The following is an 18043-nucleotide window of genomic DNA, read 5'->3' as shown; positions in this document are numbered from 1 at the left end:
TGGTCACCTTCCTCTTGGGGATGGACGGAGCTGATGGAGGCCGAGCAAAGGGAGCCACTTGGGGACACTGGACTGACCCTCTGTGAGAATTGGACCTGCACCCACGGCTTGCTTGCTTCCCCGAGTCAGCTCTTTGGAGGAAGAGGAGGAGGTGGAGGAAGAGGAGGAGGAGGAGGAGGAGGAAGAGGAGGAGGAGGAGGAGGAGGAGGAGGAGGAAGAGGAGGAGGAGGAAGAGGAGGAGGAAGAGGAGGAGGAGGAAGGAGGAAGAGGGAGTCGCACAGCCTAGCGCAGGAGCAGGCAGGACCCAGGAGTGTTAGAAAAACACAGGCATGAAAAAATGCAGCCGTTCATGCGATTGCCAGGCGTGACGTTCAAATTGGAGGCAATGTTACTTTTTAATTGTTGACACATCTGGTGGACATGTCTAAGCTCACTTAAGTCATAGGATTCAGAGCAGGAGGAAGAGGAGGAGGGGGGCAAACTCCCCCCCAGGAGGCTGCAAGCAAAGTTTAAGTTTATTGGATTTCTCTCTCCTCTCCGAGGACTCAGGGCAGCTTACAACCTATAAAAAAGGACAATATATATATCAAATTCTAAATAATGAAAGCAGTACGAATCTCCGGAGGGGGGGGATGATTCCAGAGGGATGGGCCCACCACAGAGAAGGCTCTTCCCCTAGGCCCCGCCATGCGACATTGTCCAGTTGACGGGACCTGGAGGAGGCCGACTCTGTGGCACCTCAACGGACGCTGGGATTCACACGGCAGGAGGCGGTTCTGCAAGTAGCCTGGCCGGATGCCATGTAGGGCTTTATAGGTCATAACCAACACTCTGAATTGTGTCTGGAAACCAATGGTCAGCCACTGCAGTCTGCGGAGTGTGGGAGAAATATATAGCTATGCCTTGGAAGGCCCATGACCGCTGGCACCGCTGCATTTTGGACGATTTGAAGTTTCCGAACACTCTTCAAAGGTCGCCCCATGTAGAGAGCATTGCAGTAGTCAAACCTCGAGGTGATGAGGGCAGGAGTGACTGTGAGCAGAGACTCCCTGTCCAAATAAGGCCACAACTGGTGCACCAGGCGGACCTGGGCAAACGTCGCCCTCGGCACAGCTGAAAGGGGATGGACTATTCCCTGGCTGTGGATAAGAACCTAAGAACCTACAAAGAGCCCTGCTGAATGGGGCCAAAGCCTGTCGAGTCCAGTGTTCTGTGTCCCACAGTGGCCCCCCAATTGTCCAGGGGGATCTTGAGCAGAAGGAGAAGGCAAAACTCTCCCTTTCCCTGGACCCCCAACCGATGGAACCCCAGGGAACCCTGCCTGCCTCCACCCACATAGAGGCATAGGCACTTGGACGTCCATTTCAATCGCCACCTATGGCACACTTGGCCTCCCTGAATCTGTCCGATCGTCCCTTGAAGCTCTCCAGGCTGACAGCTGTCATGAGCCTCTTCTGGAAGGGAATCCCGTCAACCCAGGACCCTCTGGTTGATGAGCAGGAGGAAGGGAGGATGGTGGCTGCAGGCAAAGGACGCACATCCCTCGGTCTGGGCTGACCGGAGGGTCCCTGCGCTAAGCAACCTTCAGCCCCAGGATTCTGAAGAGCCAAAGCCTCCAACCAAGGTCCTTCTTCCTCTGTTGGAAGTTCTGACTTTCTTGGCTGGGGTGGAAGTGGCCTCCTTCCCCCACCCCCACCCCCACCGCCCACTGCCCAGTGTCTGTCCTGGCTCTCCATGGCAACCTGGAGGCCTCCCAGACCGTCTCTGGCCTGGCTTAGGTGCTTCTGCGCATGAGGTCATGGAGACGCCTCCGGCTGCTGACTCAGCAAAGCCACAGCAGCCGCCCGGCCAACTGGCCTGGGGACGGTGGTGTGGAGTGAATGATGATGCCCCAGCCGCCAGCCAGCAGTTGCAACCTCTGGCTCACCAGATGTGCCCCCACGCCCCTCTGCCCCTGTGCTCGGCTGGTCAGCGTGGGCTCAAGCGAGAGGGGTCAAGCTGGGGAATTGAGCAGAGCTGAGTGCCAAGAAACCCCCTCCCACCACCTGCCGCTCAAGACTGGCTTTGATTGACGTGTTTGTTTTGTCAAGTACCTAGTGGTGGTATGGAAAGATATAATATCCATATCCATGATACCACTAAGAGAGAGAGATGTTTAGGGCAGGGGAGGGGAGGCACGCTGGTGCACTTACACACGCCCCCTCACTGACCTCTGAGGTATCGGGAGGGGGTCAACGGTGGAGAGTCTCTAAGGGTCCAGTTTTGGAGGATAGGTCATGATACTACAGAGTCTGGTAGTGAGTTCAAGGCATCAACTACTCGGTTACTAAAGCTGTATTTCCTGCAGTTAAGTTTAGAGCGGTTAACTTTGAGTTTGAATCTGTTGTGTGCTCTTGTGTTGTTGTGGTTGAAGCTCAGCTCCAACGTGCATGCGTGGTGCCGGCCAGCTGGGTTTTGCCTCCCACAGAGTCCGTGGGAGGGGGCGTTTTTGGCTGCCAGAGAGCCTCCAGGGGGGATGGGGGGGCATTTTCACCCACCCCCAGCTCCAGGGAAGCCTTTGGAGCCTGGGGAGGGCGAAACACGAGCCTACTGGGCCCACCAGAAGTTGGGGAACAGGCCGTTTCCGGCCTCCAGGAGGGTGGGTATGGGTGTGGGCACATGATAGCACGTGCGCCCATGCTCTTTCGGCACCCAGGGTGGTAAACGTTTCGCCCTCACTGTTCCACCACTCCCTCCCCTCCCCCCCTTCAGCCCCCAAGAGCTTTTTGCTCTGTTTCCTTCTTTCCTCCGTCTGCCACCACGGAAGGCAGAAGCTTCTGTGCCTTGATTAACTTTTATGTCGCCCTGCGCTTTGTCCTTAAGTACCATTTTAGCCCATTTCCCTGTGAAGGTGACCTGCACGCAATTCCCAGACAAGTCCGGGGATGTGAATCTTCAGTCCGCGCTGCTCCATCGCTTGCTTCCAAGTGGGTCCAGCTCTCCGGCCAGCTTTGATTGATTGATTGAAAGAATAGAAGAAGAGATAGAGGAATAGAAGAAAATATATAGGAGATATAGGAGAGCAATAGGACAGGGGACGGAAGGCACTCGAGTGCACTTGTACTCGCCCCTTACTGACCTCTTCGGAATCTGGAGAGGTCAACCATGGATAATCCAAGGGTAAAGTGTTGGGGGTTTGGGGAGGGACACTACGGAGTCCAGTAATGAGTTCCACGCTTCGACAACTCGGTGACTGAAGTCATATTTTTTACAGTCAAGTTTGGAGTGGTTAATATTAAGTTTAAATCTGTTGTGTGCTCTTGTGTTGTTGTGGTTGAAGCTGAAGTCGTTGCTGACAGGCAGGACGTTGCAGCATAGGATCTTGTGGGCAATACTTAGATCGTGTTTAAGGCGTCATAGTTCTAAGCTTTCAAGACCCAGGATTGTGAGTCTAGTCTCGTAGGGTCTTCTGTTTCGAGTGGAGGAGTGAGGGGCTCTTCTGGTGAAGCATCTCTGGACATTTTCAAGGGTGTTGATGTCCGAGATGCGATATGGGTTCCAAACAGATGAGCTGTATTCGAGGATGGGTCTGGCAAAAGTTTTGTAGGCTCTGGTGAGTAGTGTGAGATTTCCAGAGCAGAAGCTACGTAGGATTAGATTAACAACTCTTGAGGCCTTCTTGGCGATGTTGTTGCAGTGGGCTTTGGCACTTAGGTCATTGGATATTAGTATTATAGTTGGTGTAGAGGTGTTCTTAGGTAGACGTACCACTATACCTGGGGGATCTGTGGGAGGTTTAGGGATTTAAAAAAAATAGGACCCCCCCCAAATCAGCCTTGCCAAGGCACTCTGGGGTCTTTTGCAGCTCCGAACATCGACAGATTAACCCATGGATGCCAAAGATACCGTTGGAAACCCACTGGTCCCTTTCCTGGTGTACATCTCATGCGTTATCCCAGTGTTTCTCAATTATTTTCTGTTACGCCCCCCTCCAGGAAGAAGTAAGCATTTCGCGCACCCCCCAACTCTCCGCTGGGGATGATTGTTTGCAATATTTTGCATATTTTCGCTTAAATAAACTCAAGATTTTTTCACAAACACAATGTTTGAGTGACTCCTTAATTTATTTGGCCTAATGCTGTCCAACATTTTTAGACACAGCAAACACGCCCGTCTTTCCTCGCCTCCCGCCATAGTCTCAGTGAAGCCAAGCGCCACCTACTCTTCTTGGTCACGTTTCCTCGTCTGAGCTGTCGGGAGATTTACGTTTGTCTCGTGACCTCCGTCTCTCTCCTCCTCTCTTTTCATCCCTGGTCAATGTCGCTTAAGGGTTTGCTACCTGTGCTTCGTATCTCTTGCTCTGTGCTGTGTGCTGGTGTTTGGTGCAAAGCCCCCCTCCTCCCTGTGGCAAGACCCCTCACCTTTCCAGGGTCACCCCCCCAACCCCTGGCATTGCTCCACCCCACCCCCAGGGGGCTGCTCCACTACTTGAGAAGCACTGCGTTATACAAACCAGGGGGAACCCTTGTTTGCTCTCTAGGTGGGTGTGGGCACAAGGGGGTGAGGGGGGCTTTCCATGGTCCCTGCAATTATCAAGAAAGACTTTGTGAACTCCATCTGTCCAGTCTGGAGGACAGAAGGGAAAGGGGGGACACGATAGAAACATTTAAATAGGTTCAAGGGTTCAATAAGGTGTTTTCCATAGGAAAGTGAACACAAGAACAAGGGGGCACAATCGGAGGTGAGTTGGGGGAAAGATCAAAAGCAACGTGAGAAAATGTTATTTGACTGGAAGAGTCGTAGATGCTTGGCCAAACTCCCAGCAGACATGGTGGGTAAATCCACAGGAACTGAATGTAAACCTGCCCGGGATAAACACAGATCCATCCTGAGATAAAACACAGGAAATAGATGGACTAGATGGACCAGGGGGTCTTTTTCTGCTGTCAATCTTCTGTGTTTCCATGTTTCTAATTCTGGAGTGCAGAGCAAATACATCTGGTTTCATGCTTTTATTGATGGCACTGGAGGGGCGGAAGGCCCCCTGCCCACTTTTCTCTTTTCCTCTCAACCTCCCACCTCCCAAGGGTCCTGGGGTGGTGCCTGCAGCTGACCAAGTGCCAGAGAGGTGGGCAGAGAGAGTGGTGGTGGGGGGAAGTGACGGGTAGGAGGTGGGCTCCTTGCAGAGAAGAGAGAGGGGGTCGCTTGAGGTGGTCCAGGTGGAGGCCCAACCCTGTCTTATCAGCAGGTGAGAACCAGGGTCCATGAGCCAGAGGGCCTGGCCGTGTCCAGAATCTCCCACCTCCAGGCCCCCCGGGCAGAGGAGAAGGCCTGGGAGAAGGAGGGCAGGGGCTGTTCCTCACCCCGACTGGGGAGCCCCTCCCCTTGGAGAAACTGTCCTCCCTCCTTGCTGCAGGGACCGTCTGGAGGCTCTCTGGGGTCTGCTCTGCCCCTTCCGGGGGACTCCTCCTAGGAACAGGCCCCTCACCACCGGCCGATGGGCAGGGAAGCCGAGCCGAGTCTGTACATATGGGCAAGGAAGCTCTGCCAGCCCCTCTGGACGGTGAGATTGACCTGCTGGGAGCAAGCAGAGGGTCAGTGTCCTGATGAGAAATAAATCAGAGTCCAAGCCTCATTTATTGACGGAGCCACGTGGGATCCCAAAGGGAAAATACATTGTGTACAAAATAGTTTAACTTTTGTTTTCAGACGATCAATGTCTGCTGTTTAAATTCTGTTTTCAAAAGGGGTTTTCTGTTTTTAAGTGTTGTGTCTGTTGTTTAATTTATATTTTAAGGAGATAAGTGTTTATTGATAAGTGTCTGTTGTTGTTATTATTATTATTACTATTACTATTAGTAATACTATTTGTTTGTTTGTTTATTTATTTATTTATTTATCAGATTTGTATGCTGCCCCTCTCCGCAGACTCGGGACGGCTAACAGCAATAATAATACAATGTAAACAAATCTAACACAGTATTTAAGTTAATTTAAAACCCCAATTTAGAAACCAATAATACATACTGACATACCATGCATAAATTTTATAAGCCTAGGGGGGAGGGAAAGTCTCAATTCCCCCATGCCTGACGACAGAGGTGGGTTTTAAGGAGCTTACGAAAGGCAAGGAGGGTGGGGGCAATTCTAATCTCTGGGGGGAGTTGGTTCCAAAGGGTCGGGGCCGCCACAGAGAAGGCTCTTCCCCTGGGTCCCGCCATATGACATTGTTTGGTCAACGGGACCCGGAGAAGGCCAACTCGGTAGGATCTAACGGGTCGCTGGGATTCGTGCGGCAGAAGGCGGTCCCGGAGATATTCTGGTCCGGTGCCATGAAGGGCTTTATAGGTCATAACCAACACTTTGAATTGTGACCGGAAACTGATCGGCAGCCAATGCAGACTGCGGAGTGATGGTGTGACTATTGCTATTACTATTATTGCTATTGCTTTTGCTATTACTATTACTACTACCACTACTACTAGTAGTAGTAGTACTATCATTATTATTATTATTATTATTATTATTATTATTATTATTATTATGCATTTTCTTTCAACATCTTTCACTGCTCCATTTTCGCTACCCACTGCATGCCCCCCCCCAGTACGGGCAGCTGTCCACCCCTGTTCTGCCGCCCCCTTACCTTTTGGCACCGCTTCACCCTCTTGCTGGCGTGGGCTTTGTGGTCAGCCTGCCCGAGGAGCAGCTGCCCATCACTGGCTTCCCCTGCCAAGGCGGCCTCTTCCTCCTTCCCGTCCTGCCCTTTCAGGCTCAGGGGTCGGCGGCCGTAGCTGCCCTTCTTCTTGCTGGCCACTACCTGGGAGGGCCCTTCCCGGCCGTGGCCCAGGCTGCCCCCTGCCCCCCGGGGTCCCTCCCGGGCTTCCCAAGGGAGCGGGGCCTCCTCCAAGGAGCCGTTCCAGCTGCCACGATCCAGGAGCCCCGGGCCCTTGGGCAGCCTCAGCGAGCAGGCCCTCCGGAGGCCGGTGTGCTTGGTCATCGTGGGGGTTTGGGGGCCCGGCTGGCTGGAGGGCGGAGAGTCAAGACGGTCTGCTGAGCCTGAGCCTTTTGTTGCCTGATTCATGGAGTGGGAGGAGGAGGAGGAGGGACTTTCGCAAAGACTCTTTGGACTTCAGCCCTTTTATCAGCTGCCCTTCAGGTGGGACAAAACGGTCAGCACCGACACGTCCTCACGCAGGGAGCAAAGGGCTTTGGGAGCCCTCTCCCTGCTTCCCACAGCAGGCACCTCACCCTCTTTCAGGAGCCTTGTTTTCACGGACGTTGGTCTCAGGTGGGGGGATTTCAAGCCAGGGCACAAGTTCCAGGACATGTCCAGCCATCGCTGCAGAAAGAAACCTAGAAGATGGACGGCAGAAAAAAGCCCTCCTGGTCCATCTCGTCTGCCCTTCTACTCTTTCCTGTATTTTATCTTAGGATGGATCTGTGTTTATCCCAGGCAGGTTTACATTCAGTTCCTGTGGATTCACCCACCACGTCTGCTGGAAGTTTGTGCCAAGCATCTACTCCTCTTTCAGTCAAATCATATTCTCTCACGGGGCTTCTGATCTTTCCCCCAACTGACCTCAGATTGTCTCAGCCCCCTGGCCAACGAAATGAGATATATGTTGTATGATTGAACTGGTATGATTGTTTTCAAATATTGGACTTTTAGATTGTAATTTTTAAATTTAATTAGATTTGCCATTGTTATATTATATGTGGTTAGCCGTCCTGAGTCCTCGGAGAATAGCAGAATACAAATCTAATGTATTAATGAATGCATGAATGAATTAATGAATAAAGGAAGGAAGGAAGGAAGAAGGAAAGAAAGAAAGAAGGAAAGAAAGAAGGAAAGAAGGAAAGAAAGAAGGAAAGAAAGAAAGAAAGAAGGAAAGAAAGAAAGAAAGAAGAAAGAAAGAAAGAAGGAAAGAAAGAAAGAAAGAAAAGAAAGAAAGAAAGAAGGAAAGAAAGAAAGAAAGAAAGAAAAGAAAGAAAGAAAGAAGGAAAGAAAGAAGAAAGGAAGGAAAGGAAGGAAGAAAGAAAGAAGGAACGAAAGAAAGAAAGAAAGAAGGAACGAAGGAAGGAAAGGAAAGGAAGGAAGAAAGAAGGAACGAAAGAAAGAAGGAAGGAGGAAGGAAGGAAGAAAGAAGGAAAGAAGGAAAGGAAGAAGGAAAGAAAGAAAGAAGGAAAGAAAGAAAGAAAGAAAGAAAAAAGAAAGAAAGAAGGAAAGAAAGAAGAAAGAAAAGAAAGAAAGAAAGAAGGAAGGAAGGAAAGGAAGAAAGAAGGAAGAAGGAAGGAAGGAAGGAAAGGAAGAAAGAAAGAAAGAAGGAAAGAAGGAAAGAAAGAAAGAAGGAAAGAAAGAAAGAAAGAAAAAAGAAAGAAAGAAAGAAAGAAGGAAAGAAAGAAAGAAAGAAAGAAAAGAAAGAAAGAAGGAAAGTAAGAAAGAAAGAAAGAAGGAAGGAAGGAAGGAAAGGAAGGAAGAAAGAAAGAAGGAACAAAAGAAAGAAAGAAGGAAGAAGGAAGGAAGGAAGGAAAGGAAGGAAGGAAGGAAAGAAGGAAGGAAGGAAAGAAGGAAGGAAGGAAGGAAGGAAGGAAGGAAGGAAGGAAGGAAGGAAGGAAGGAAGGAAGAACGTAAGTAAGTTTTGGGGGTTAGGTGATCATACTACAGAGTCTGGTAGTGAGTTCCATGCATCAACTACTCAGTTACTAAAGTTGTATTTCCTGCAGTCGAGTTTGGAGTGGTTTACTTTGAGGTTGTATCTGTTGTGTGCTCGTGTGTTGTTGTGGTTGAAGCCGAAGTAGCAGCTGACCGGAAGGACGTTGTAGCTCATGATTTTATGGGCTATGCTTAGGTCGTGTGGAAGGCTTTCTACACCTAGATTTGTTAAGTCTAGTTGCAGAGCGTTGGAGACCCCTGGTCCTCTATCGCCCTTCTTTCCACGGTGCAGGCTTCAATTGGGGATTGGGGGGGGGCAGGCAACCCACATGCGTGTGACTCTGGCGCCCTCTGGTGGACGTCCCGTGTTTTTCTCTGGAAAAGCCGTTGCTGTTTGGAGGGGAAGCTGGATTCTGGGTGGGGCCAGTTGGGGCAGGAGCCAAGGTGGCTCTTCTAGGACTTGTGGACTTCAGCTCCCAGAATTCCCTGAGCCAGTCATGCTAGGTCAGGAATCCTGGGAGTTGAAGTCCACACGTCATAGAAGAGCCAAGTTGGCCTGCCAATATTCTAGTCCAACCCCCTGCCCAAGACCATAGAACCCTAGGGCTGGAAGGGACTATGATGGTCTTCTAGCCTCGCTCAGGAGTAGGCCAAGGTGGCTCTTCTAGGACTTGTGGACTCCAACTCCCAGAATCTCCCAGCCACCTTAGGAAGTGTCCACGCCGTGATAGTTTTAGGTTGGAAGTTTGAAACAAAATGGACAATACAAAACTGGTATCGGTCCGTGGTGGAAGATGTAAATATGTTGATCTTCATGGTTTTAAAACATTATAAACTAGCCCACCCTCATTTGGTGGCGGGATTGAATGATTGGTGTTGGGAGCACATGTTACTGTGCACTGTTTTTGTGTTGTGTGTATTGGTTTATTACTATAAAATCAATAACATACAAATCTAAATAATAAATAAATAAAATAATTTTTTTTAAAAAAAAAGAAGTAAAAATTGAGAGGAGTTTTTCTGGTCTGTCAGGTAATAAAATGAAAAATCAGCCATTTGAAATAAATACTTGGGCCGATTGAAGAATTGAAATTAAAATCTGGAACGTAATTCAAATAAATAATAATAATAATAATAATAATAATAATAATAATTATTATTATTATTATTATTATTATTATTATTATTATTATTACTCTAGTTGTTGTTTTATTAGTCTTTATGAGAGATAATATAAACATATGGATCGGAGTGTTGTTATATATGTTGTATATTGTTTAATTATTCTTATATGTTTTGCAACGTAGAGGAAAATAAAAGCACTTTTTTAAAAACAAACGTGTGTCTGAATCACGCGCAGCTTTTCAAGACCAGCCCGGATGAGCGGCGCTTCTGGGGCGGCCACGGGAGCAGCATTGGCCGTCGGAACCGCCCGCTTGACGGCGGCAGGAACAGCAACAAGGGGAGGGGGAGGGCCAGCTGGGCGCCACGTGCAGGAACCTTTCCAGGGAACGCCCCCTTCCGCCAGCAGCCAATCAGAGGCCGGGAGGGACTCGACAGAGGCGACGAGGTGGGACTTCCCGGCCAATCGCTGACTGAAACGATTGGCGTTAAGAGAAACCACTAGAAGCTGACGCCCGGCGAGACGAGCGACCAACCAGGAGGCGCCGTTCCGAAAGGTGGGCGGGACGATCGGCTGAAAGGCGCCAGCCTTTGAAAGTGCGGGTTGAGTGACAGGGGAGGGGCGGAGGCGAGGGAGGCGTGGCCACCGAGGGAAAGAAAAGGGGCGGCTTCGGCGGGGGCCAGTCAGAAGCCGGAGGGTCGCGGGGAGGTGGCCAATCGGGAGCGAGCGAGAGTCCGGCTGAGGGGAAGCGGCGCGAGGGGAGCGCGGAGGTGAGAAAAGCGCGAGCGCCCCGGTGACGTCACAGGAGCGTCACGCCCCGCCGGTTTTACTTCATGAGGTCTCTCGCCTTGCCCGGTCCGCGCGGGGGACGAGAAGTCAGCGCCGTCCGCTCTGCCGCGGGGCCGCCCGGCTTCACGCTTCCCGGGGAGAGACCGGGAGAGACCGGGAGGCGCGTGGGCGCAGCGGGGAAGGGCCGGGGACGGTGAGTGAGGAGCCCGGGGGGGGTCGTGTCCCCCCCCTCTGGGCCTGTGTCCCCCCCCGCCTCGCCCGGACGCCCCCTCGGCCTCACCGGGACGCCGGCCGCAGAGGGGGAAGCGGGGCCCACCCCGAGGAGGCCCCCAACCCTTGCCCGCCTTCACTGCAGGGGACCCAGGAGGAGAGGGGGGGAGGATGGGGGGCTTGTGTCAGGCTCTCCCCCCCCGCCCAGCCCTCCACCCGCACTGCCCAATGCCCAGCCCCCTGGCACTAGGACCACCTGGGGCTGGTACACCTGGGCAGGTGGGACAGTCCAGCCCATGGCGCCCCTGCGTGTCCGTGCCTGATTTCGCTCCCTGCCCAGGTGCCGGAGCAGAATTGCCCTGGACTCCGCCAGCACTCAGGGCCCTGGGGTGTGAGCCTTAGCAGGCCCCCTCTGGTGTTGGCCCCTTTCTGTTGCTTGCAGACCGGCTTTCCCTCCGGTCACAGGCTGAGCGACCCCAGAGACCTGGCCGCCTTTGCCCATCAGTGGGCGGCCTGGGGCCCCTTCCCGTCCATGGGCGGCATGCGAAGTCTAAGGCGGGGAGGGGTCAGCGCTGCGACCTCAGGCGCCTCTTCTGCATCCAGCTGTTGGCACACCTGGCCCTTTGCCTTCCATGCGTCCTGCAGGTCTGAGTGGCAGACGGACCTTATCTTGCTACCTGGTGCTGCTGGGAGTGGTCGCAGGGCTCGGGACAGTCCTTAGCCCTGCACGTTTTACAGGAGGGGTTTTAAATGGACGACCGACCAAGCGTTTTAACGGCCGGAATTGCTCAACTCCAGCTTTGTTGTTGTTGTTTTCCAAGGGCCCCTTCGTTGTTTAAACTGGATCTGTTCCGGGGATCCCACCTTTGGACCCGTGATCGATCCTTTGCACGGTTTCCTTCCTGCCTCCTTTTCAGTGCTTTGTTTCATCCCGTTTGGTGTTGGCCCCTTAAGAGCATGGTGGGTGTTGTGTGCGTGAGGTCTTCTACCCAATCTAATCTATTACAAACCTTTGTGGAAGGTTGTTTTGAGAGGCCGGGCGAATCTTATCGGAGCTGCACCGCCAAGCCCCCGTTTTTGTTGACTTTACCATTTCTCCATCTTTGTCGGCTGAGTATATTTGATGTCGTCCATCTGTCGATCTCCGTGCGCAGAATCTTCTTTTAAGGCTGCTGCAGGAAAATGTTTGCAATGAATGTTGAGTTTCTTTGATATTAGCCGACTTTCTGCGTCAAGATCTGTTTCAGATCCTTTAGAAACCTAGAAGATTGACAGCGGAAAAAGACCCCCTGGTCCATCTCGTCTGCCCTTATACTCTTTCCTGTATTTTATCTTAGGATGGATAATATGTTTATCCCAGGCATGTTTCAGTTCAGTGACTGTGGATTTATCTACCACATCTGCTGGAAGTTTGTTCCAAGCATCTACTACTCTTTCAGTAAAATAATATTTTTTCACGTGGCTTCTGATCTTTCCCCCAACTAACTTCAGATTGTGGCCCCTTGTTCTCCAGAACTGGACACAGCATTATTCCAAATGGGGTCTTTCCTTCCCAGCCACTATAATTAGCATGGTGGCTTTTTGGGGTGCTGTCGGGTTGACGAAGGGTTATGAGTCCTGTTCTTGGAGCGCAGATTGTGCACCACAATACCCATCCCTGCTGATGGGCATTGTGGTGCACAGCCTCCTTCCACCTCCCTCCTTCACAGACTCCCTCAAGACTCCACAATAATAATAATAATAATAATTAATAATAATAATTTATTAGATTTATATGCCGCCCCTCTCTGGAGACTCGGGACGACTCACAGCAGAGTAAACATATCCAATAATTAAAACTATGACTAAAATCATTAAAAACAAACATTAAACATTTGTTAACCAGGCCCCTGAGAAGGCCCTTCCCTGCCTGGCGCCCAAGTCCAAACTGTTGAGGAAACAGCATTCCCAGGGGGAGGTGGGGGTGAGTTTGGCCCCCCTCCAAGAACCCCCCAGGAGTGGGTGTGCAGTGCGGGCCCACATACTTTCCCCCTGGGTTACTCAACAGGCTGAAGACAAAACTCGCAGGGTCTTGCCCGTGAAGGAGGAGTGTGCGAAGGGCGTGTGGGGAGGAGGCCAAGGCAGGTGTGAGCGAGAGAAGGGTGCAGTTCTGCCTCTGGGGGGGATTTTCACAAATACAGGGGTACCTCCACTTACGAACTCCATGCGTTCCGTGACCAGGGTCTTAAGTAGAAACGTTTGTAAGAAGAAGCAATTTTTTCTCCATAGGAATCAATGGAAAAGCAAATAAGGCGTTCGACTGGGGAAACCACAGGGAGGGTGGAGGCCCTGTTTCCTCCCAGGAGATTCCTAGAGAGGCCCCACGGAGGCTTCTCCCTGCCTTTTCCAGCCCTGTTTCCTCCCGGGAGATTCCTAGAGAGGCCCCACGGAGGCTTCTCCCCGCCTTTAACGGCCCTGTCTCCTCCCAGGAGATTCCTAGAGAGGCCCCATGGAGGCTTCTCCCCGCCTTTTCCGGCCCTGTTTCCTCCCAGGAGATTCCTAAAGGCCCCACGGAGGCTCCTCCCCACCTTTAACGGCCCTGTTTCCTCCCAGGAGATTCCTAAAGGCCCCACGGAGGCTCCTCCCTGCCTTTTCCGGTTACAGTTTCGGAGGCCTGGGTTTGTAAGTGGAAGATGGCTCTTGAGAAGAGGCAAAAAAGATCTTGAACACCTGGTTCTTATCTATAAAAGTTTGTAAGTAGAGGCGTATTCGTAGGTAGAGGTGCCACTGTAATGTTCCAAGCTTTCATGGCCTGAAAGACTCAGAGAAGAGGCAGGTAGGTGGAGACCTGTAGGTAGGTAGAGGCAGGGAGGTAGAGATCTTCCGGATACCTGTGGCCCCTCGGCTGCTTCCTTCTTCCACTGCTGTGAAGGGTCAATTGTCCCTCTTGGCCTCAATTTCTGGCAGTCGAAAGAACGGGGGGGGGGGGGGACTTTGCCCAGAGTCTCAGCGAAAGGGGGGCTTGGCACGGGAGACTTTCCATTCTTTGCTCAGAAAGACCCCTAACCACCCAAGAGCTGTGGGTCCCCCCCCCTCCCTCCCTCCCTCCGTCCCTGGCTGCCAGCCAATTGGTTGCTTCCTTGCCAAGGGTTCAGCCCGGCTCCGGGAACAAGAGGACTTTCAGGGAGCATGTGATGCGTGTTGGGACAAGATTTGGGTGTGCGTGTGTGCAGGGGATCTTGGGGAAGGACGGCAGCACCACAATCCCCCATTGTTTCCGGCACTTGGGCTCAGCCGGTCGGGGGGGGGGTGAAGGAGGGGGGGGGACCTGGGGGCCGAGCCCCAGAATGAGGGGAGGGACCGAGGGAGGCCAAAACGGAGCATGGCCCGTCCAGTCGCCTCTCAGTGAGAACATGTGCACTGCTCCAGAAATAAAATAAAGGCAACACTTGAACAACAGAATAATCCCTGCAAGTCAGTCAAACCTCTGTGAGATCCAACTGTCCACTTAGGAAGCAACAGTGATTGACAGTCAATTTCACCTTCAACTTTGCACAGGACAAAGGATTCAATTCAACCGTCCACCGTTTCTGTCGCCCGTCTTTGGACCCTTCAATTGGATCCATGTCAATTTTTGTAGGTGAGGTCTCCAGAACTGGACACAGTATTGTTCCAAATGGGGTCTCATACAGCGAGATCACCATCTCCCTCTTCCTGCTTGTGATACCTCCAGCTATGGAGCCAAGCATCCTATTCCATTGATATTTCCAGCCCAGCCCCGTGGGTTGAATTTAAGCGCCTAGTGTTTGAGACCCCGGCAGAGGGGGGGTCTCCTGCTTGAGCAGGGGGCTGGATGCCAAGGACCCCCAAGGTCCCCTCCTTCTCCCGTCTTCTCTTCTGACTCCCCCTGGCTTCCTTTCAGCCCCCTTGGCCTCATCCAGGTTGAAGGCTTCTGGGCCAGGGAGGGGGGACCTAGTTTTCCTCGGGTGCTGAAAGAGCATGTGTGCGCACTATTGCACCTGTGCGAGTGCCCACGGTCATCATTCAATGCTTGGGGAGGGCGAAAACAGCTTCCTCCAAAAACAGCCCCTTTCCCAACTTCTGCTGGGCCCAGTAGCCTCGTGTTCCGCCTTAGAGGCTTCTCTGGAGTTGTGGAAGGGTGAAAACGCCCTCCCTCCACCCCCTGGAGGCTCCCCGGAAGCCCAAAACGCCCTCCCTCCACCCCCTGGAGGCTCCCCGGAAGCCCAAAACGCCCTCCCTCCACCCCCTGGAGGCTCCCCGGAAGCCCAAAACGCCCTCCCTCCACCCCCTGGAGGCTCCCCGGAAGCCCAAAACGCCCTCCCTCCACCCCCTGGAGGCTCCCCGGAAGCCCAAAACGCCCTCCCTCCACCCCCTGGAGGCTCCCCGGAAGCCCAAAACGCCCTCCCTCCACCCCCTGGAGGCTCCCCGGAAGCCCAAAACGCCCTCCCTCCACCCCCTGGAGGCTCCCCGGAAGCCCAAAACGCCCTCCCTCCACCCCCTGGAGGCTCCCCGGAAGCCCAAAACGCCCTCCCTCCACCCCCTGGAGGCTCCCCGGAAGCCCAAAACGCCCTCCCTCCACCCCCTGGAGGCTCCCCGGAAGCCCAAAACGCCCTCCCTCCACCCCCTGGAGGCTCCCCGGAAGCCCAAAACGCCCTCCCAGAGCCTCTGGGTGGGCCAAAAATCAGCTGGCCGGCACAAACATGGACGTTGGAGCTGAGCGAGGGCCATAGGTTTTGCCATCCCTGGTCCAGGCCATCCACAATGACCTCCTAGCCCCCCACTTCCGACCCCCCTGAATATACTGGAGCACAGGGGTCGTTGGTCACTCACTGAGGGGCCTGATGCGATTGATCCCCTGCGTTTCTTCCGGGAGCTTTTTTTAGAGAGGCTCCCGGTGTGGTCAAGGAGCGGCTGCCAAGCTTGAAAAATAAGGGTTCACTTTATGCTGCCCAAGCAGGAGAGGACACTTGAGACTGGTGTGTGTGTGTGTGTGTGTGTTGACTCTGAGTTTTCGGAGGAGCAGCTGCCCCGAGGAGAGGAATCTGCCTGTGGCGGCCACAGGTCGGGGGTCTGGAGCTTCTTTTGAGAACCAACTTTTATGGAAAGGTTTTGTCGGTCTGAGCAGCTGTGTCTGAGAAGGGATTTGCTCCTTGTGTGGTGAACAAGTGGAAACGGTGGAGGATTCAATCATTTGTGGTGGTAAGAGAGCAAGTGATTTCAGAAATAGGTTTATTCCTGGAGGTAACGTTACAGTGCCAGTAAATGCATAGGGAAGGCTGGTGTAAGCCATAACCAGCATGTAACCATGGGTTTGCTAATGGTGCTGCGACCTGATTGGCTGTAACCTATGTAAGGAAGAACAGCCTTGCATGGGGGTGGTTGGTTATGGTGGTTTGTGGTTTGTTACAGTGGGTGGTTTGTTATAGAGTGGTTTGTAGTTTAATGGTTAAATACCTAGTGGTTGCAGTGGTGGATATAATAAAGAGTCGTATAGTTTATTATAGTGGTTAAATGTAAAAATGTTTATTTAGAGAAGCAGTTTGATAAGAAGGAAGTGAAATATATGTTTTTACAAGAAAGGCTGCTGCAGCGTTTTTCATGGAAGACGTCAATCAGGTATTAGAGTGGCCCCTCCACTTACGAACTTCATTCGTTCCGTGACCAAGTTCCTAAGTGGAAAAGTTTGTAAGAAGAAGCCATTTTTCCCATAGGAATCAATGGAAAAGCAAATAAGGCATTCGACTGGGGAAACCACGGGGAGGGTGGAGGCCCTGTTTCCTCCCAGGAGATTCCTAGAGAGGCCCCACGGAGGCTTCCCTCTGCCTTTTCTGGCCCTGTTTCCTCCCAGGAGATTCCTAGAGAGGCCCCAAGGAGGCTTCTCCCTGCCTTTTCTGGCCCTGTTTCCTCCCAGGAGATTCCTAGAGAGGCCCCACGGAGGCTTCCCTCTGCCTTTTCTGGCCCTGTTTCCTCCCAGGAGATTCCTAGAGAGGCCCCAAGGAGGCTTCTCCCTGCCTTTTCTGGCCCTGTTTCCTCCCAGGAGATTCCTAGAGGCCCCATGGAGGCTTCTCCCCACCTTTTCTGGCCCTGTTTCCTCCCAGGAGATTCCTAGAGAGGCCCCAAGGAGGCTTCTCCCTGCCTTTTCTGGCCCTGTTTCCTCCCAGGAGATTCCTAGAGAGGCCCCACGGAGGCTTCCCTCTGCCTTTTCTGGCCCTGTTTCCTCCCAGGAGATTCCTAGAGAGGCCCCAAGGAGGCTTCTCCCTGCCTTTTCTGGCCCTGTTTCCTCCCAGGAGATTCCTAGAGGCCCCATGGAGGCTTCTCCCCACCTTTTCTGGCCCTGTTTCCTCCCAGGAGATTCCTAGAGAGGCCCCACAGAGGCTTCTCCCCGCCTTTTCCTGCCCTGTTTCCTCCCAGGAGATTCCTAGAGAGGCCCCAAGGAGGCTTCTCCCTGCCTTTTCCGGCCCTGTTTCCACCCAGGAGATTCCTAGAGAGGCCCCATGGAGGCTTCTCCCCACCTTTTCCATCCCTGTTTCCTCCCAGGAGATTCCTAGAGAGGTCCCACAGAGGCTTCTCCCCACCTTTTCCTGCCCTGTTTCCTCCCAGGAGATTCCTAGAGAGGCCCCAAGGAGGCTTCTCCCTGCCTTTTCCGGCCCTGTTTCCACCCAGGAGATTCCTAGAGAGGCCCCACGGAGGCTTCTCCCCACCTTTTCCATCCCTGTTTCCTCCCAGGAGATTCCTAGAGAGGTCCCACAGAGGCTTCTCCCCGCCTTTTCCTGCCCTGTTTCCTCCCAGGAGATTCCTAGAGAGGCCCCATGGAGGCTTCTCCCCACCTTTTCTGGCCCTGTTTCCTCCCAGGAGATTCCTAGAGAGGCCCCACGGAGGCTTCTCCCCACCTTTTCTGGCCCTGTTTCCTCCCAGGAGATTCCTAGAGAGGCCCCACGGAGGCTTCTCCCTGCCTTTTCTGGCCCTGTTTCCTCCCGGGAGATTCCTGGAGAGGCCCCACGGAGGCTTCTCCCCGCCTTTTCTGGCCCTGTTTCCTCCCCGGAGGTTCCTAGAGAGGCCCCACGGAGGCTTCTCCCCGCCTTTTCTGGCCCTGTTTCCACCCAGGAGATTCCTAGAGAGGCCCCATGGAGGCTTCTCCCCACCTTTTCCATCCCTGTTTCCTCCCAGGAGATTCCTAGAGAGGTCCCACAGAGGCTTCTCCCCACCTTTTCCTGCCCTGTTTCCTCCCAGGAGATTCCTAGAGAGGCCCCAAGGAGGCTTCTCCCTGCCTTTTCCGGCCCTGTTTC

At 52.9% G+C, this 18043-nt stretch overlaps 1 protein-coding gene across 1 annotated transcript in view; it reads left to right on the top strand.

Moving 5' to 3' along the window:
* The first annotated feature begins 10450 nt into the window (after window positions 1-10450).
* The window catches only part of PC (pyruvate carboxylase), an 84258-nt gene continuing 76665 nt past the window's right edge, over window positions 10451-18043 (top strand). Inside the window, 1 exon segment of the mRNA XM_070730267.1 lies at window positions 10451-10528. The gene's annotated coding sequence lies outside the window, so the exon portion shown is untranslated.

Source organism: Erythrolamprus reginae (genome assembly GCF_031021105.1).
Source record: "Erythrolamprus reginae isolate rEryReg1 chromosome 13 unlocalized genomic scaffold, rEryReg1.hap1 SUPER_13_unloc_5, whole genome shotgun sequence".
Classification (NCBI taxonomy): Eukaryota; Metazoa; Chordata; class Lepidosauria; order Squamata; family Dipsadidae; genus Erythrolamprus; species Erythrolamprus reginae.
The sequence above is the reverse complement of the archived record's forward strand: the minus strand, read 5'-3'. Positions and strand labels throughout refer to the sequence as shown.